Consider the following 21,247-nt stretch of genomic DNA (forward strand, 5'->3'; position numbering starts at 1 on the left):
TGTACTCAAATCCTTTAAAACATAGTGTGTTCTTTAACAGATCCCTCATTTTCCTCAGCAGAACACTTTGTCTTTAAAGTATCTTGAATTTCATGACTTGCAGGAGCTCACTGCTCATCCTGGCAAATCCTTCACACACCAGAGTTTAATGTGTGTCTTCAGTTTCCAGTACAGGGTCATGGTCATAAGGAATACAAACCAAAGAGAAGACAGTAAAAAAAAAAGTTACTGCGCATGTGCAATTGGTTGATAATAAATGATAACAATGTAACTTCTAGATAATAAAGTCAAAATACCAAATAGGGCAGAGTCCTAGTGCTGTGTAAAGTGCCTTACCTTAAAGAAGTTATTCCTATCTGATTTAGATCTGCCTAATCCACAAATTTGAATATAAAATACTGTTGCAACTGAAGACTGCAAAAGTCATTTATATGTATAACGAGACCTTAAAAAGATCAATTTTCAATCAATAATATGCTTCCTATTGTCAAACACCAGAAAATGGGAATTCGCGGTGTAGATGCAGGAAAGACCTTAGGCACAATAGTGCTGGTGAGGGCAAACATAATTTTTGAGGTGATGAGCTGGATATGCTGGGGTGTTGCACAAAAAAAAAAAAAAAGAAAAAACCTAAACAGATAAATGAAAGCATTTAGCTCAGCAAAGCACTCTTTACTAGGATGAAAAAGTCTGGCTAAGTATGGTGACACCTGTAATGTCCCTCACATTCTTAGAGTTAAACTGCACTGCTGCAAGGAAGTGCTGTTTAAACTGCACTGCCCCATGGATTGATCCCAGAAAACAGAACGCAGATGAGGACAGGTTTTGGAAGAGAGAAAAAATTTAAATGCATTTAAATGAAGAGATCGGCGCTTTACCACAGCCATCTTCCCACCACCTAATTAAAAGGCATGAAGCCTCTCCTGCCTTTACCTCCGGGAGCAGTCGCTGGGCGCGGGGCCGGTGAGCGGGCAGACAGCTCCCACTGAGGGCAGCTCCCGGGGAGCGGGCAGACGGCTCCCGGTGCGGACAGCTCCGGATAAGCCGGACAGCTCCCGGCGCGGACAGCTCCCGGTGCTGAAGGAACCGCACCGCCAGCGCCGAAGGGGGCGGCGAGGGCTGGGGCTGAATAGCGCTGTCTGCAGAACAATGGCAGCCAACTCCAAATCCTGCTATAATCACATTAATGAGATTAATCAGTGAATTAGCAGCAGTCAAATGTCAGGGTGGCGGGGAGGAATCCAACCAAGCTCGGTAATTAACTTTTGGGGGGCAGGGGAAGGGAATCAACTGAGTTTTCTGTTAGGCTTTTCCCGAAGTTTAGCAGGTTTTATTCACCAGCCTTAGGAAGATGCTGACAATTCAAGTGGAGGGGGGAGGAGGGGGTAAGACGGAGACCTCAACCTTTGCGTGCTAGAAGACAGCCTGCTAATGCACAGTATCCCATTACTTCCAGCTGAAGTCCATTGAGAAATCTAGCACCGTTTCAGACACCCCCCACTCCCCACAGCCATCAGAGCTGCACTGGGCTGAGCTCTGAGTGTGAAACTAGTTCTGTGAGCTAACTTCCACCGCAGATTCCAATAGGCATGATAAATATGGCGGATGCCAAAGAAGCATTAGATCTTATTCCTTTTTAAAAATGTGCAAGATACTCTTTCTGAAATCAGAGGGGTAGGAGAAAAGAGTACCCTTTAAGGAACTATCAGCAATAGATTATCATGACAAGTTAATGCTAGCTCTGTTGGAGAGTGTTTTCTAAACAAAAACAAAAACAACAACAAAAAAACCCCAAACAAAACAAAACCACATTAAAAAAAGAGGAATTTTATTCAAGTAATTTAGAGCAAGCTACTTAATGTAGATAAGTCATAGATCTGGTCTCTAGCTGACCTCAATAAAAGTGAAACTTCTCTCCACCTGAAATCCAGCACCCACGACCATTTCTCTGTTGCAAGTGCAAAATACAAAAAAAGATTCCCTGTAGATTATAAATAAAATCCAAAAGTATTTATTTGCAAGAAAGAGAGCACTGCATTTCTCTTTTTCTATCTTTAAAAGGAGTATTGTCAACCATGCAAAGCACTTATTATGTAAAAAAGCTACTTTATGCACACGTTACTTCTGCAGAGAACAAATAAAGGTTTAAAAAACCCTCCTCTGCCTAGATAAGGCTGTGCACGTTGTTCAGAACTCAGAAGAAAATGGCATGCTTCTGTTCCATTGAGTTTAATCTTTGTAAGTAACAAATAAAAGAAGCAAACCCGTGTAATGCCTCTTCCATAATACACTAGGTAGTTTCTTTTTTACTAATGTAAGTAGTTTTCTTTTATACTCTTTGGCTACTTTTTAGCACTAAATTAATAGGATTAAGAAATCTGCACTAAATGTGCATGGACTATAGTCATACTTATAAGAACTATTTAAAAATTGAAGTATATACTACAATTTTTTCAGGGAGTTAACTGAATTAACCACTCATTATTTACAAAGCTTTTTCTCTTTAAAGTATTATCGATATGAAACATTTAAGACAGTGTTCTTTCAAAAATGCTACTTGTATAAAAGTGTTCCCCTTTAAAGTACAAATCCACTGTTTTCAAAAGTCACTTTAGAGTAAAACATAGTATCTTATAATCTTTTATTTAATTGCATTTGGCTGTCATTGAGCATTCCAATCTGTGAAGTTTTTGTCTCGGGTTCTCCATATCAAACAAGTACTGTCCACATGCAGCAAGTTTATATAAACAACAACATGCTTATTGCATGCAACATAATGCGTTCATATAGTAAACACACTTCAAGATTTTTTATGAGCTATTCTACAGCCTAAAATAATTTCAGCTGCACAGCAGTATTGCCAGAAGAACTCGAAAAGAGCAAACAATGGACATTTAAGTACAAGCTACAGAACAACTGCAAAAATCACAACAATCTTTCCAGATAGCTACAAGAATCAACCCCCACCCTGCACAAAACACAGTCCACACCTGCACCATTAACCATTTACAAGTTAAACATAAGCAAGACATTTCAGCATGGTTAAGAAACACCCTGGCTTACTACAACTTTGAAAGGATGAGGAGTAAGAAGCATACCACAGAGACCCAGAAAAGGCTGCTTTTTTCTTCATTGAACACTGAAAAGATACCCCATATTCCAGGGAATTAAAATATATATATATATATATTAAAATACACCCACCAACACTGAGTAAAAAAAACAGGGGGGCTTCAAGAAGACTGCAGGGAAAAAGCTCTCACTCTCTTTAGTGTGCAGAAGCTTAGGGGGAAAAAAATGTCGCCCTGGCAGGAATGACAAATGCAGTAGGATAGGCTAGCAGGCCTGAGGGATCTGTTTTACTTCCACATACATCCTCTAATGCACGCACTCCCACTCATCCTCTCGAGATGCCTTTTTTTTTCCTCCACTTTTTTTTTTCCACCAGCTCCAAATCCCCGGCATATGACCTTCTGTTAAATAGATAAAAAAAAAATTTGCTTATCAGTCATGCAAATGAAGCTGAATTCATTTTCCACAACAGATGGCCTCATAGATAATGATGATGGAAGAGAGAAAATTGAATGTCTCTCACAAGGTGGTCATGGCAACCGAGAGCAGAATAATATCAATAATAAGCTCACTGCATAATAAGGTTGTCAATCCCACAAATCAAAGTCTCCAGCTAAATCAGGTATCCCACCCCCCACTAGTTATCAGGTAAATAGAGAAATAGAGAGCATCCTTTTCCTTTTTAAATAAGGCACTGTGAAAAGAAATGGCAGCTCTAGTGCTTCCAGGGTACAAGGGGAAGGAAGGAGCAGAGGAGATTTTTCTCTGATAATTGTGTTTTATTTAATGACTTGAGAAGGGAGATGTTTGGTTTATACTCTTCTTTTTTTACCTTTTTTTATTATTATTTCCACAGAGGTTTTATTTGTTGGAGGGGGGTGCTGCTTTGTTTTTTAATAGCAAGGCTAGTATTTTGAACTCGATCTGCTGCCGAATCCTTGCCTCCCCTCCTTGTGTCTGATGTAGAGTGCTGCATTGATGCAATAGCAGCTCGCCTCAGGCTTTCACCTTGGCTCCCTGGGGGCCATCCTGCAAAATGAATCAGCAGCCATCCTGAGCAGACTGATTAAAATGAAAATGGCAAGGCACATGTCTGGGCGGAACTAGAGCTGAGCTGCGCTGTGCTGCCTGTCTGGCAAGCATGCTCAATATAGCTTTTGCTAATAATGGCTTACCGCCTTTCGGGTTTTTAAAGGTATTACCATCGCCCCTTCCCCCAACCCCTAAACAGATAACAGTCTTGGGGTCTTCCCCCCCTTCACTGTATACTGCTGACAGCTAGAGTTTGCCAGACTGACATGCAGTGATTGTGAAAAGACACACTTGCTTTGGAGGGATTTTCTTCACAGATGTGCTGAAATATCAAGACGATATATTAACATGCAGCTATAAATTATTCCCAGATATTAGCTGGAAAAAACCTCAGACGAAGACGAAAGCTCAGTCACTACCAGAAACACCATTTTTTCCATCCTGTTTTTTTACACCTCAGCTTGCAGCCTTGTGCATTATGCATCACAAGAAAGTGACTGCCAGTAAATGCAGAGCAGCTTCCTGGAGCTCTCTATGCCCTGTGTTTGACACACACGAGTTGTATTTCTAACTCCCCCACCATCCCCAAGCAGATAAGTGTGTGCATAGAGAAAGAGCCATTTTAAGTGTGCATCTCCTGTAGTCCTTCAACAAAACAGAAACATTTTGCGGCCAAGTTCGTTGTGCAAAACCAGCATTGACAAAGTATCAAACATCAGTTCATGCCTGTGCCGGATCTGAAACCTGGGCAGACTTGTTTCATGAGATGTGAGGATTGGTCTGCCTGGGGATTTTTGCTGGTGGCTTTTTTAAGCAAACAGCTCAGCAGTGTATCTCTGGAAACTGGCGAGTATATGCTGTACATATGCACATACACCCTGATATGCCTTCAGTTAAGTCCTGTTTTTAAGCTGTTGGGATTATTTTTCTCCCCCTGCCTTTTTCTCCCCCTGCCCTGCACTCTATCCCTGTTACTGCAGTGTGAACCAGAAATCAATAGGGCTGCTCTAATGGAGGTTCCAGCTGCAGTTGGCTGTGCAGACACACACACACACACACACACACACACACACACACACACACACACACACACACTGACGTCTGTGCAGCTTTCTCAGCCGATTGGGCACCACATCGGATGTTCTGTGGAGCAAAGAATAGGAATCATTTACAGTCTGCTAAAAAAAAAAAAATGGTACCTTGCATTTCCCCGTCTCCAAGAGCACCAGGCTGGGCTCACCGCGCAGGCTGCCTGCAGTGTGTGAGTGAGAGCTCTGCTCGGGCTACGTGCAGGGTACCAGAGGACACCCCCAGATTACCACAGAAGCTGTCGGGCACAGAATCCCACAATTCATACTGGATGTTTTCATAAGGTTACCCATCCACATTGTGAAAGATATGAACATAGAAAAATAGACACAAAAAATCAAAGCAGTTTAATTGATAAGATTAATAGAGCTCTTGTGCCCTTTAATGTGTTTGCAAGTATTTCTGAGCTCTGAAGAGTATTTTAATGGAAGTTTTATTTTTAAGGGTTTTTTTAGGAATTATCTACTAAAAATTTAATATTTTTATGTGAGTTGCTTGCTTGCTTACCCCTCCTTCAATAGAAAAACATTTAATTTGTTGAATATTAGTTTCATTTAATTTTCTGTGGTCTTCAAGTGTTTTTCGCATATATATTTATGCGTGAAGCTACTCCTTGTTAGTAAAACATGTTTGGGTTTTTCTCCTTTTAGATAATAAATCCTAGGCTCTCTTGGTTTCCTGATGCTGTAGCTGTTTATCTCTGAAACAAGAAACAACTGTGTTGGTGAACATATAAAAAAATCCTAATTCGCTACTCCCAAGATAAGGTATGCCTGGGATCTGCAGCACTGCAGAACACCTCCCCCACCACCCTGTCAATGTATTTCAACTTCAGTTTATTGACAGCAACTGCCCCAGCCGGAGTCTGGCTCCAGTGAAGCATTTATATTCCTTCCACTCAGCCCTGTGGATCTTTTGCAGGGCACAGGATGCCAACCCAGAACCTGCTCTGGAGAAATAAAGTCTGGGAAAATGAATGAATCATAAAGCCATATTGCACGACAAATTCACATCCCAGCCTGTGTTCTACAGATCTTTCTTATGCAAGCTTTTAAAAAAATGTGGTTTAAACCCTAAAAATGCTGTTATGTGGCAGGCTACTAATTGATGGACTGTAGGAAACCTTGGAACAAAAGAGACCAGGAAGCACGGAAGTCCACCTCTCCTCAACATTAGCAATTACACAACCACAGTACCCCCTCCCCAAATATTTATCTAATCTCTGCTTTAATTATTTATACTAGTTGCTTTTTTCTGCTGTCCTTGGCAGTTTGGAGCACATATAAACTGTTCTCGGTTTCTCTGTGTGGAGACATTCTGCCGAGAGTTTTTCCTCCCTCCTGCCCAACCCTTATTAAGTTTTAACCCCTTGTATACTGGACAGAAAGCTCAGGCTGAGCGAGTATTGTCACTGCTGTCCATTAAAATGTCTATGCTATCCAGAACTACCAGGTATCCTGCCCAGCCTAGCAGCAGACTGTTTACCAGATACACACAGCATCATAGGCAAAAGTTAAAGCATACAATTTAACTATTGTCCTGGAAAATGAAATTATAGTCTGAACTCTTACCTATATGCTAAAATGTGTTTCTTTTTATTTTTTTTAAGGAAAAAAAAGCAGTTTTCCACATAATGAAACTATGAGAGTACTACAGCTTGGCTCATGCTGTATTTATTAATATCAGTGAAAATGACTAGTGGCAACTGCCCAAGGATAGAAAGCCCTCACAGTGCCACTAATCCTTACATTCCTTAAGCTTCCCTATCTTTTCCTAACACTGGCATTTAGCATGCCCAGAAACACCAGCTCAGGGCATTAAGATAGCCACTAAGCCTGAGCAGCTACTGAATATCTGTGCATTGGGTAACTACTTTTTGACCTGAAGTTGAGCAATGCTCTGGTAATAATGTCCGGTTCTTACAAAATCTCCAGTTGGGAAGGGGCATCATGGGCTGGTTAGCTAACTAGGTTCTTTACAAGGATTAACCAGGAAAGCTGGTGCTAACAAAATGTTTAGCAGACACCGGCCATTCGAGTAGTGCAACCCCCATCTGTAAATCCATGAGAGCATCTGAAAAAGTCCTTCCCAGTCTGTAAAGGTCTTGTCAATTTATTGCTAATTTCTGATGTTTTCCAACTTAGTGACTTTCATTAAAGCATGAGGTCAGTATTCACAGAATCACAGAATCACAGAATGGGTCAGGTTGGAAGGGATCACTGTGGGTCATCTGGTCCAACCTCCCTGCTCAGACTGGGTCATGCTAGAGCACATTGCACAGGGTTATGTCCAGACAGTTCTTGGATATCTCCAGTGAGGGAGAGAACACAAGCTCTCTCACCAATCTGTTCCAGTGCTCGGTCACTCGCACAGTAAAGTTCTTCTTCATATTTAGGTGGAACTTCCTGTGCAACAGTTTCTGCTTGTTGCCTCTTGTTCTATTCCTTGGCACCACCTAGAAAAGCCTGGCTCCATCCTCTTAACACCCTCCCTTCATGTAATTATAGACATTGATGAGGTCCCTTCTCAATTGTCTCTTCTCAAGGCTGAACAGGCCCAGCTCCCTCAGCCTTTCCCCATAAGAGAGATGCTCCAGTCCCTTAACCATCTTCACAGCCCTCCACTGGACCTGCTGCAGGAGCTCCATGTCTCTCTTGTTCTGAGAAGTCCAGAACTGGACACAGTTCTGCAGATGTGGCCTCACCAGGGCTGAGCTGAGGGACAGGATCACCTCCCTTGACCTGCTGGTAATGCTCTTCCTAAAGCACCCCAGGATACCACTGGCCTTCTTAGGATGTCACAAGGGCATACGGACAGTTTTGGACTGGTTTTTGGACTATTTTTTGTCCATCAGGACACCCAGGTCCTTCTCTGCAGAGCTGCTTTCCAACAGGTCAGCCCCTAACCTGTACTGGTGCAGGGGGTTATTCCTCCCCAGGTGCAGAACCCTGCATTGGCCTTTGTTGAATTTCACACAGTTCTCAACTCTCCAACCTGCTGAGGTCCTTCTGAAGGGCCACTCTGGATATTGGCCAGACCTCTCAGTTTGGTGTCAGTGAACTTCCTGAGGAGGCTTCTGCCCCTTAATCCAAGTCATTGACGACTAAGTTACACAATACTGTGCCCAGCACTGAACTTTGGGCAACACCACTAGTGAGAGGCCTCCAACCAGACACTGTGCCACTGACTACAATCCTTCAGTAAGGAGATGTAAAGATCACTTTGATGAGACAGCAGAATATCATGCGAATACTGTTCCACTGGAGCATGGGGACATGGTGGAAAGTGCACCTCCTAAGTGACTTCCACCCACACGAAAAATAAATACAGTTAGGACTCAGAGGAAAATAAATAATTTTATTTCAAATGATTTTTGACATTCTACACAAAATATTGCTCACATTGTAGTCAAACTAGTAATTTACAGGTAAGTGAGGCATAAAAATTCTTTAGTATATAAAGTGGGGGTGCACTGCTTTGTTCTTGCAGCTATGAAGTTTTTATATTGAAACTGTCTAATGTCTGGTCCTCATGAACCACTGAGTGAAAAATAAAGAACGTGTATATGAGGCATCTGCATGATGTGCAGGAATCCTATAGAATACTGAGTAACTGCTTGCTATTAGCTCCCAAGCATCTCTTTTCCTCAAATGCTTGGTCCAAAATGTCAAAAGCCATTATAAATGGCAAAAGAAATCACAGGGATCAAATGCCTAGTCCCAGACAAAATGTTGGTGGCTCCATATATACATATACACTTAGCCTGATTATTCTCCACTTGGAGCCATACATATGAGGAAACCACTTTACTGTCTAGAGTGATGCAAACACTTAGCATTATTTCGGAGAGAAAGTACCTAAAGTAGCAGGTATCTCAAGGATGACAGCTTCAGAATATTCACACTGCAGCTTTCAGATGTATATGTAGGTAGTACTTCTGAAATTTAGCAAAGGACTGACTAAGTAGTACTTTCATCAGTGTTGCTGGCCTCAGGTGCTCAGAATTACTGATCACGTCCTCAAAGTGTTTCCATGAAGGCACGTCAAGTTGCAAGCAAATTTTGCCCATGCTTCCAGCTGGCAGAAAGCAAACAGCTTGGTCTAGAAGCCAGTCAGACACAGTCAAGTTAATAAAAGGCCTGCCAAGTGGAAGAATCAGCTGAGCTAGATGATGACTATGTTCACTCAGGATAGACATAGTCCTAGTCCCATTAGCTATAGAAACTGCAAAGTACTCATATACTTCAGTCAGATAAAAAAAAAAACTTATTATGGACATAGGATAAAAATTGCAGGAAGGAGTTCTGAGCCGTAACATGCCTTCATTTTTTTCCCAGTGACTTCAGCAGGAAGGAGGACCAGGTCCACAGAGCTATTAACAAATTGGAGAATTCAGAAAAAAGCCCCAAACAATAAAAACAATTAAGGAAATGGAGGGAACAGCTTATGGTAAAAGATTAAAAATTAAACTCATAGAATGCCAATACAAACTGAAAGAATAGCAGACACCTCAAGGATGATGGCAGGTCCAAAACTGCAAAAAAAGGAAAGTTAAAGGTACCACACAGGGATACCTCATATATATATATGAGAAGTCAGGGTAAGTTAAAGTTGTTATAGTTCAATTCCAGGGCTGTGAATGACAAGGAGGCACTGAATATTGTGATAGTGTTCTTACGAGAATAGTGTAAGGAAGTAGAACTGGACCAAACAAAGCACTGGAAATTATACTACAGGGAAAAATCATAAGGTGTCAGGGGAGGGGTTTAAACAATGTAATAGGTCTTTTCAGCTTCTAGTTTTCATGATTCCTAATTATTACTGTTATCCTTATTTAACTGATAAACCCCACCGTAAACACTTTTAACTAAATAAGAATCCATAGAGGGCATTAAAAATCATAAATGGAGAAAAAATTATATAAAGAAAACCCCTTATAGAATGTTTAGGATTCTCTCAACTTAAAAGTGAATATATAAACTTGGCAGAAAGTAGTTTTCTTCATTATTTTACAAAATTAACAAGTTTAAGGCTTTCACGGTTCTTGAAAGGACTACAGTCCAAGGCGCGTGTTACACACAGGGGAAACTATTTGACAGAAAGTATAAAACAGTCATGCAGTTTTGATTTGAAAATCTTGTCAGACCTGCATGCTTTGCTTTTCCCAGTGATGAACTGAGCATAGAAACATGCTTATATTCCTTGTTGAATTTGGACCTAAAATTGCTACTAATACTTTATTAAAGAACAATTATATACTGATAAGAAGTCCTGCTGCCTATTCATATATATTTATTTGCATTACTGCAGCAGTTTAGAGCATAATCAAAGACTCAATGAACACACAGACAAAAAATTGTGATCTGAAGTTCTAAACACCTTAAAGAAGATGACCAATTAAATAAAAGATAGCTAAAGAAAGGATTGTTACAGAATTTATAGATTCAACACTGAGATTAGATATTGGAATTTCATTGTTTCTACTTTACTTTCCACAATTGTTTATAAAAACTTTTTTCTGTGACAGGACTTAGGAGAACAGACTTCCTGCAATGAGTGTGTCTTCTAAGGGGATGTGAAAAAACTAAGGGAGAAACAGCCAACTCTAGAACAGGATGGGGCATAAAACAGGTATCGTAGCAAAAACGTTGTGAAGGAACTTACAGAACAAGAAAAAGCCAATAAATTGTTTCTAAATGAATGCTTTGAAAAAAAGAAACTTCAAACCTGAAATAAGTTAATAACTCCACAACCAGCATTATGAAGAGGTTGAAACAGAAAGCAGGCATGCAAGTGGTATCAGTGATTGATCTGTCACTTGATACACATTCTAATCCACATCTTTACCAGTTCCCAATTGCTGCTCCTTCCTTTGGTATCACTTTGTCAGCCACAGTGCTAAACCTGGTTAGCTGGCTGACCTCCTTTCCTCTCCCTCTTCCCCCCTCCTCTCAAATGAAGATAAATGCAAGGTCCTGCACCTGAGATAAACAACTCCACACATCAGTACAGACTGAGGGCTGACAGAAGCTGGGCAGAAGAGTACTTGGGATCTTGGTGGACAGCACGTGAGGAGGAGTCAGCAGTAGGCCCTTCAGGCAACGAGGGCAGTCTGCACACAGGGCTGTACTAGATAGAATATAACCAGCAGGATGATGGAAATTATTATTCACTTCTAATTGGAATGTCTGAGACTGCATCTAGAGCATTCCACTCTACAAGAAATACATAAATAAACTGGAGCAAGTCCAAAGGAGGGCCACCAGCTCAGGGAGCTGGAGCACATGGCATATGGGCAGAGGCTCAGAGAAGTGTGTGTGCTCAGCCTGGAGGAGAGAAGGCTGTCTTCAGAAGCTGCTGTCCTCAACAGTATTATAGGTGGTTATGCAGAAGACTGAAGCAAACCCTTCTCAGAGATGGCAAAACAGCATGAGAGGCGATGGTCACAAGTTGCTACAAGGGAAGTTCCTAAGGAAAATATTCTTCATTGTGGGATAAGTCAGTCCTCAAAAGGTTCCCAAAAAGGTCATGGGATTTCCAGCTTTGGAGATATTCAAAGATTGACTGTGCAAACCCTAAACATGCTGCTCTAACTGTGAAGCTAGGACAACTTTGAGCTGGGGGTGGTACCAGATAACCTCCAGAGATCCCTTCCAACCTAAATTGTTTGGTGGCTCTAATCACATATTTAAAATTAAAGTACAAGGGCATTTTCAAAGTTAAGGTTCAATTTCCAGTTAGAAAGTCTTCATGTTAAGCTTCAGAAAGATGTACAACCATTTTTAACGATAATGCACTTGCTAGATTACAGGCTAGTAGCAATAACATATATGAGAGGGAAAAAAAAGGCAGCATTGACTGTGTATTCCTAAACTAAGCATACTAAGTATAGTCAGAAAAAAAGGTGGCATTTGTCTGCTGTAACCTGACCAAGTTTTTATATATATATACACACTATATACCATCTATTTGAACTTACATGTCTGTACTCAGAATACCTCAAAAAATAATGCATTAACAAAAACTGAATTAGCACAAGAATATATTGCTTATGTAATTTATAACATGACATTTTTAAATGCAGGGAAAAGTAATTTTTGTAGTCAAGACTCATAGGCAACAAAAATCTGTAAAGCAAAGCATATTCTCTGAAATGAATTAGGGATAAAATCTGTGAACTATAAAAGAAAAAAAGATCTGCAGCATCAAAAGTGAAAGAGAAACTTAAAGGAAGTAAGAAGATAAATGTAAGACAAATAGATAGTATTTATGAAGAAATAATGAACATTGTGCTCTGGGGTAGGGATAAGGATTCCAATAAAAGCATGCAATCCAAATGTGTAAGCTTTTAGGTAAAGTGAAAAGTATTTTCAAACAGTTTCTGTGGTTGAAATGGCAGCATCTGAAAAACAGAAGAAAACTACAGTGGGTATCACATTTCTATAAGGCATTATTAATTCTACTGGTTGAACTCCCCCTTTTACCCACCTTCAATGTGATAGGGTCTTTTATTTTTCACTGACCACCTTGCAAAAACAAGTGCAAGAGGAAAGAAAATAGCTGTTTGCTCCAAACCTTGAAACCTAGCGGGTTTTAGCTACAACAAATGCAACACACAAATTCAATTTAAGCCCAAACATGAGTAGTGATGGTGTCAAGGAACTCTGTTTTACTCCTCAAATTAAAGAGAATCAGAGTGCAATGGAGGAAAGATCCAAGTCCCTAAATATTCACACACTAATTCTTGAAATAATTTAGTATTTTCTATTGGCAATGTTATATTATGGGAGAAAGCCAAGTCTGATGCTATTTTTCTTTATGTACAGGAAGTCCCAATTCCTGGACGAATAGTTGGTTTTCTCTCATCTAAACATAATTTGTTATTATTTTTCAAACTGTCTCAGAAAAGGACTAAAGAAATTCTAAGACACCTATAGATGACCTTTAGGTAATTAATTCAAAGACCAGAAGCTAAAAAAAGCAATAGGATTTTAACAAAATAAATGGTAAATGGGCAGAGCAGAGGATCAGACTGGTTTCTGTTCCATGGATGTTATCTTTATATTTTCTGAAATGTATGAATGATAATTTAACAGAAACTGACAACACCATAAGAATTGGTGCTCTGATTGTATTTCAGGACTTATCAGATCAAAACTTCTAGTGGATAAAAAAGTCTTATTTTTTACAGAAATGAGGTTAATCATGTAGATTGCCATTTATACAGGTAGAGCCTGAGAATTTTGGTAGTCAATCACAGCTGGGTACATAATACCCTGGGATTACAAAGTGCATAAATAATTCACACATATAACTCTTAAGAAAATTAATAAACCTGTATTGTCAAAAAGAGGAAACTGTCAAGGATATCAGTGAGGCTATACCTATTGCAGAAATCCTGACATCATGGAAAAAGATGGATTCTTAAATGCATCGGACACAAAAAAACCCAACAAAAAGCCTAAAGTTACCTTGTGACGTATGTACATGGCATCATGTTCATGAAGTTCAAAGTCCTGACTAGATCCATCACAACTTTCAATGCAAAATATCAGCAAAATATTCTACCTACCAATGGAAGAACAGTCAGACTACCTAAAATTAAATCAATACTTTAAAATATTATCAAGTAGATTGTTTAGGTAGAAGTTATTTGGTAACATGAACTATATTTTTATTTAGAGAAATTAAGATTAGCCAGAGTCTTGTGAAGAAGAATTTTCTCTGATTTAATGAAGAGGCCTTAAAGATTTAAGAAATATTCTAGTTTTAATTATGGTTAATTATAGTTTAATTGGTTATGAAAAACATTCTAACTTATAAAAGTTAAATTACTTGAACTTTAAATTGGTGCAGGTTTTAGTTAGAGAAAGCCCATTATTAAAGAGTAGGTAGACTAAGAGGGAAAGCATTTGATCAAAACTGATCGTGCCACCATAGGCAAATGAGTTACCAGCCATCAGTGGTATTACAGTAATTTGCCATGTGCTCTCTTCCAACTGTGTCTAATTAGCATTTTATTTCAATATTCACAGTAAGTTATTATGACATAGCTGAAGTGAAGTGAATGCACTGCAACAGCAAGCTAAAAATACATGCACAGTAGATTATGGCTCAGCTGAGGTCCTGAAACTCATTACTTCATGGTAACCTCACCATTTTCAACATGTTCAACTTTAACATGAGTCTGGTTTGTCTTTCTTCCTCAGCATGTCCTCTTTTTTGTCTCCTTCTCCTCCCTCCTTAGACAGAATTTCAGGATTGGGAAGAAGAAAGAGGAGAGAAATCACAGACTGGCTGTATGACCAGGATTTCCAGACACCCTGGATAAGTGGGATCTGGACATGCCTTGTGGAGCTGATCTGTGCAATTGCGAACCATCTGCGCGGTGTGCGCGCGCTAGATCAGATGTGCGCATATGTAGCAAGTTCAGTGCATGGCACACGGCCCATATTTCCCTCTGAGATTCCCTGGATGCGTGCCCATCCTTTAATTCTGTATACCTCAAACAATTCCTTCCATTCTTCTTTCTAGTGGCATACACAATGTTAGGAAAGTTGCCCTATAAATTAAAAAGGATGGTAAGAGAACAGCAGCCATCAAATAGGTTTTTAAACTTCATCAATAACACTGTCAACAACATTAGCTGCAAATTATTTATTGAAAACAGCAGCAAAGCTACACATACAACTGCACAACCAGCTGAGAACAAACACCATACACTTCATCACAATGAGCATGGCTCAGGCACGCAGTATTATGTCACAAATGTGACTCTTTCTGTAGTCCCTTGAGTGCCTCTGGCTTTGCAGAGTACATCCTGCCAAATAGCACTTGTATGGCCCTAGGACATGTGCCGTCTGGCCTCCTGCAGCCACTGCTCAATTGAATAGAGTGGAGTCAAGCTAAATGACAGAGCCCTCAGCATGGTCGGCGGAGGGGGCACACACAGGCACAAAGAATAATCAAGCAAGTCAACTCTAAATTGCACAAATTCTGTCAAGCAAATATCTATAACATATTCTGTCACTGGGACTGTCAAAATGTGCTAAATCCCCAGTTTAAGTGAAAATAGTGCAGATATTCTAAATTATAACAATGTGCAACGTGCACCCACAGAAGATCTTGCCTTATTTTACAGGGGTTTAAAAAATTTGATGCCACAAAGACACTCAGAAGACACACTTTCTGCTTTGTACTCCTTCCTCCATTCACAGAACTTCATTTTTCTGCATGTTAGAAAGTCTCTTCTTTTCTGCCCAGGAGTAAAAGCTGTTCCTGTCCTGTTCTTGGCTGGACTGTCAATGCAGTGCTAACTTTTATCAGCTCTGGGAAAAAGATTTGTTACTTGTACCCTAAGGCTGTGCAAATGATCTGTATCAAGCCGTCGTCATTTCTTCACCTTCTTATGCTTCTGAAGTATTTTCACTATTTGCAATTTTCATCAATTTCTTAATTCATGTATTTTCTGTAATTAACTCAAGTATCCAGCATAGCTATATAATTATATATTAAACAAAACCCACATTAATTTGATCATGAATTTGCTGTACCAGAAGAATATTTAAGTGTTTTCAGCAAAGCTGAAGCAATTAAAACTTATTTCACACTGCACTGTTCCCCACTTCAAAGAAATTAAGGTAAAAATAATAAACAAGAAGCTTACACCATTTTTCAGATGGTGTAATGAAACCACGGTGGTTTAGTTTCAGTAACTCGTTAAACAGCTAGGGAAAAAAAAAGCTAAAAAATTTTAAGATGGTGAATTTTCCAATGAAGGACAAACAAAATTTTCTAGAGTCCAGGTATAAATTCAAAGTGAAGAGATAAGGTTACAACCCGCTCTCCAGAATTAAGTTTTTATGACTGTGAATAAGGAGTTTATTTCTAAGCTCTGCTTCATTATCTGTAAAATGGTACATAAAAATTCTTTACTAGTATCATTCACACAGATTAATTAACAAGTATTAATAGTGACAGAGGTGCTAAGAAAATGGTGCTTTTTGTTGTTACAGCTGTTCTCAGCCTACCACTGTAGGGGCATTGTAAAAGGAAAACCAGGGTATACCCCCTTCTTGAATTTTGAAAGTACACAGAAATGAGTTAACATCCAAACTGGATTTCTGCATTCCCTAAATTTTTTAAATCCTTAAGGAAAAAGTAATCAGTTATTTATAGCTCAAAATAGGACATGTTTTCTCTGAAGCTGGTAAGACCTAGACTGTCACCAGGTCAGAAGTTTGTAAGAAGCTGATGATGCAGATGAACAAAAGCAGAAGCAGCTTAACATCACAAATACCATTTTGAGTTTACTGTAGAAGTATAGCAAAATCGGATGTGTTTGTTCAGCAATGAATAAGGTCAAGCAAACATACTATTATATGAATATCTTGTGTAATGTCCTTACAGTTAAATCCCATTCCTTTTATTATATAAATATATTGCTTACTATTCCCACACCTGTCTTGTACAAAACAGGCTCAGGAGGCATATTCTCTCTGAGACAGGTGCACAGCATGTGGCTCACAACTGGGTTAAAAGAAAAGCATGCATATGTATGTTGCTGAGCACAGGGAGAAAGGAAAATGGATGAAAGTTGATCTGATATAAGAGAGGCATGAAATGAAAGAACATACAACACATGGAAAGGGGACAGATGCATGAGTACACTAAATAGAAAAGGAAGTTCTGTGCATCAATAGAAAAGAAAGTTCTGTGCATTAAAATGGAGAGTATGCTAAAATTATTACTCTCTTACATATATAAGAAAGAGGATTTTCTTTGAAAGTAATTACAATTGTCAATAGGTTATAGGATGCTATTTCTCTTAAACAAAAGAAGAATATTTCAAATAAGGACTCTTTTGTGAATGAACTGAAAAACAGATAAAAGAGCTGAACTCAGAGGGAACCCAAACAGAAGATGCACTAACAAGTTAGGAAAAAAACCCTCTCATGTTCCTTATCACTTCATCTTTAGCAAAGTCCATCTGTACAAGAGCTCTCAATTTTCTGCTAAAGAAAGGTTATACAATGATTAGAAGCAATCATATCAGCAGAAATCCCACAATGAATCAAGATGACAATTCAGCATTTTCTCAGCTCACTTGAAGGAGTAGAAATGAATTTTCAAAAGCACTGGAGAGATTAGCATACCTCTACATTGTATTCAACTGCTTTTTGTTTTCTAGATATGTCCTGTCCAAAGTCTGTGCATCATACACGAATCTACAAAAAGAATGAAAATAAAAAAGCAACAAAATAAATTATTTGCTAAAGCTACAAGGCAATTTACAGAGTCAACTGAGTTTATCTGTTTTTCAAATGTACATATTTTGGAAATAAAGAGGTATATAGCCTCATATTAAAGAAGTATTCTTTACCTGCAGTTCTTCACAACTCAATGGCAATCTCTCATAAGTTTCAAGACAAATACAATTCAAATCAACAATGTACAGTTAGAAAAATGCAACTACAATAAACTTTGAAGCAAACCCTCTACCAGCATTTCCTTTAAAGAAATTCTTAGAACACAAAGTGTCATGCATAGTCTCCTTTAGTAATTTCCAAGTGCAATTGAATGTTAACATTATAAAATGCATAAGGAGGTTGACAGTAGTTGGGATGTTCACCTATTTTCAATTTTTTTATGCTATTCTCTGTTTTGGTATAAAACTTCAGAATTCTACCTGTGGCTAGACTAACAATTGCACAAACTATTCAAGCAAACGTTTGCTAGTTGTTTCAGTTCTGGAGAATTAAGAGTATTCTTTTTTAATAAAAATAATTTCTATTGTTTTCTTGAAAATCCACTTTACACAAATAATTTTTGCAAAACAGTACATACAGGAAAAAAATACACAGGTCTTTCAATGAAGCTGACTGTCATTCTGGGGGTGGGGTGGCAGCAAGGCTGTTCTATCTAAACATTTCAATTTTTTTCATGGGTTAAACAGAGCCTGTATTTCTTTTTTACCTTCAGTGTATGCTACATATCTTGTAGCATGTGATCATGCAGGCAGGAACACACCAGTCAGGCTCATGGATATTAGATACACACAGCTATTAGTTTCAGCACTGTCCTATTTACAGAATAACAGATATGCATTGTCCATTGGCTTCTGCACAGCCATACTCTGAGCCAATCCCACCGCACACTGAAAACATGTTAGTCAACAAATAACTACTCAGCAGATGCAAGTCACCTCATATTATAGTACAGAGTCAAACCAGCTATGAAAATATTCCACTTTATCCCATTGCTACATTCTGTCATGGTTTGTTTGCAAGTAATGGCCTTGTACATAAAAAAAGCGTAGACAAGAGCAAAGCGATTGGACCTTTGTTAGGAAAAGTTAGAAAAGTTTATTATATTTGGGGAATTGGTAGAAATCAGTTCTGAGTTTTTACAGTCTCTACTAAGTAAACTCATTACCTTCAAGTTAAAAAAAAATAATCTTAGAGCCAAGTGAAATACCACTTATCCAATACAGAAAATCCATGAGGAAAATAGACGTCAACAGCCTAGAAATCTGCTTGTTTATAAAGCACGGGCTACATGGCATATCCAACACTGAGAAAATGCAGATGAGGAAAGAGGTTTCTGTTGGGAAGACTGTACCTTCAACCACATAATCCTCCTGTAAACCAGTATTTGGAGGATGCATTGTAATGTCTGGTATATGAAACGTATTTGTTACTCCATGCACCTGAACTCTGACATAGTCTAAAATAAAATTATCAGTAGGAATTTAATCTCTATTTTTACAGAAGGTGAAGTGTTATTGAGGGGGAAGTCAGCCACAAGGAAGATAAGCAGGATGTAAAGCAGGATGGGATGCAACTTTTCTATTTCTAAGAGACCTATTACAAAACTATTTAATTGGTCAAGTAGTATGTAGAATAAAATAGACAGCCATAGAGTGACCAGTGACAGGAGTCAAGGGAATGGTATGGAGCTGTGCCAGGGAAGGTTCAGGTTAGATATTAGGAAAAGGTTCTTCCCTCAGAGGGTGGCTGGGCAGGGGAACAGGCTCCCCAAGGCAGTGGTCACAGCACCAAGCCTGACAGAGTCTGAGAAGCATTTGGACAACAGTTTCAGGCACATGATGTGACTCTTGGGGATGGTCTTGTGCAGGACCAGGGGTTGAACCTCGATGATCCTAGTGGATCCCCCTTCCAACTCAGGATATTCTGCGATTCTATGAAAGAATCCAAACTGAAAATATGTATATTGTTAGCATTGTTGTTACAGAGAAGCTACTTTGACATCAATGTTCAATTTTCCTGGTTTTTACTAAGCAGCTATTCATAAGTAGTCAAACTCCTCATTGGCTAGATAAGTAATAGCTTGTACACAGTCAGTTCTGAAAACCAACAAAATTTGTGCTAGCTAGCCCTCTATAGGAAAAATAAAAAAAAAACAAAACAACAGAAGAAATAATAAACCATACAAAAACCAGCACGACATAAAATAGGGAAAAAACCCAATGTTCATCTACTTTTCTCCTTTCAAACCTCTTTCTTGTTTTTCTTTTCCTCTACCCTCCTCACACACATCCTGATGGCTCTTCCCTCTCGTCTAGTGCTTCAGAGCACGCAGTGTTTGCTTCTCAATAGTGCTATGCTCATTTTCTACTCCATTTTCTAGCTGGTGGCATTTTTCTCTTTTCCTTTTCCCTTTCCTATTAATGTCCAGGTGTTTCTTAAAGCTCACCAAGTTCTACTACACATAAAATCTTTACCAACACTTTGGTACTATCCTGAAGGCTGTATTAGTATTAGTATTTCATTCACAAGAATCAGTTGACTGTGATAAATTGTCTCTATAGAGTGCCCATTTAAAATAATATCCTAATTTCTTTTTTAAGAAAAACAGAAACCAAATATAAAAGTGCATCTTTTTTCATTTACATAGTTTATAACAAAGTAGGGTGATTTCACAGGGGGTTGGGAGGAAAAGAAAGGCAAGTGGGAATGCAGTATAAAACAAGAAGTCTTTTTTTCCCCTGCAGTTCGCTGCAGAACTTTTTTTTCCTCCTTCTTTTCCTTATTTTTTTCTAGACACGGTCCAGAAATCTAATAGTATATTCAAAGAGAAAATTTTTTATTCATCTTTTTTTTGTCATTCCCATTTTTCCTTCTTTAAAATGACTAAATGGGGATAAGTGTGGAAGTGAAGGACAAGTGGGAAGTCTCTTTCAAAGAGAAGAAACTTCATTTCTGGAAATATAGACAGTATAGGGTACAAGCTGAACGAGGAAACAAAAAAACCCCAAACGTTAGAAAAGAGGAGGTACTGTCTTTGGAGTATTGGGAAAATGGGCACAAAACATGAAGATATTTCTCATCCCAGATCCATTTACTACTGTATAAAAATCTGAAATATCCTATCTTGAAATAATTACACCACAATCCAATTTATAACTTGGTCAGAGTAAATGATGTTCATGAACAAATGCAGGCAGTTCTACAGTTAAAACTGTAAATAACACATTGAGTATCAAAGACTGAAACACACCCTGTCACAGAGGCCTGATGATACTTCCTCACTTCCCATCTCAATCTCTCACATTTAAACTCCAGTTTCTCTTGTTGCCTCTCCCTCTCACAATGACCTCCAGCATTTCAAGTCCTACATCCTTCCATAACATATGAGTTACTGGCTTCCATAAATAAAGGAAAAAATTACATTTTGACATAATTTAAGTAGGTGCTATATAAACTAGTTCCAGAAGTAAAACTGAGAATAGAGTAGAAAATAATTTTTCAAACTGTTTAGAAGACTTTAATGTGGGCTATCAAGAAGGATATGCAATATAACATTTATCTACGCACATCTTGGACAAAGGAAAAGACAAGTGTAGGGCTGTGAAAAAAATATTTGCTTTCATTTGCCAGCCAGCAGTGTCCTGAATATGTGTGTTCAGAAAAAAGCAGCTGTTTATTTTTCCTGGAAGATGGAACCATCTGCAGTGAATGCATCTGCAGTCCCCAACAAAACCTGTGAATACTATGTAAAAATACGCTTCTGACATAGCTGGGGCAAGGACCAG

General features: G+C 38.8%; 1 protein-coding gene across 3 annotated transcripts in view; it reads right to left on the reverse strand.

Annotated features, from left to right (window-relative positions):
• Positions 1-21,247, reverse strand: part of MYT1L (myelin transcription factor 1 like) — a 322,542-nt gene that overhangs the window by 295,439 nt on the left and 5,856 nt on the right. The window contains exon 2 of one of the 3 annotated variants that reach the window (XM_032682424.1): positions 17,349-17,420. The exons of 1 other annotated variant lie outside the window; for it this stretch is intronic. The gene's annotated coding sequence lies outside the window, so the exon portion shown is untranslated. Of the gene's footprint in view, positions 1-3,204; positions 3,380-17,348; positions 17,421-21,247 lie in introns of those variants that run through there. One more of the 3 variants, XM_032682425.1, reaches the window with a different exon arrangement.

The sequence above is a fragment of the Chiroxiphia lanceolata genome, chromosome 3 (assembly GCF_009829145.1).
Source record: "Chiroxiphia lanceolata isolate bChiLan1 chromosome 3, bChiLan1.pri, whole genome shotgun sequence".
Classification (NCBI taxonomy): domain Eukaryota; kingdom Metazoa; phylum Chordata; class Aves; order Passeriformes; family Pipridae; genus Chiroxiphia; species Chiroxiphia lanceolata.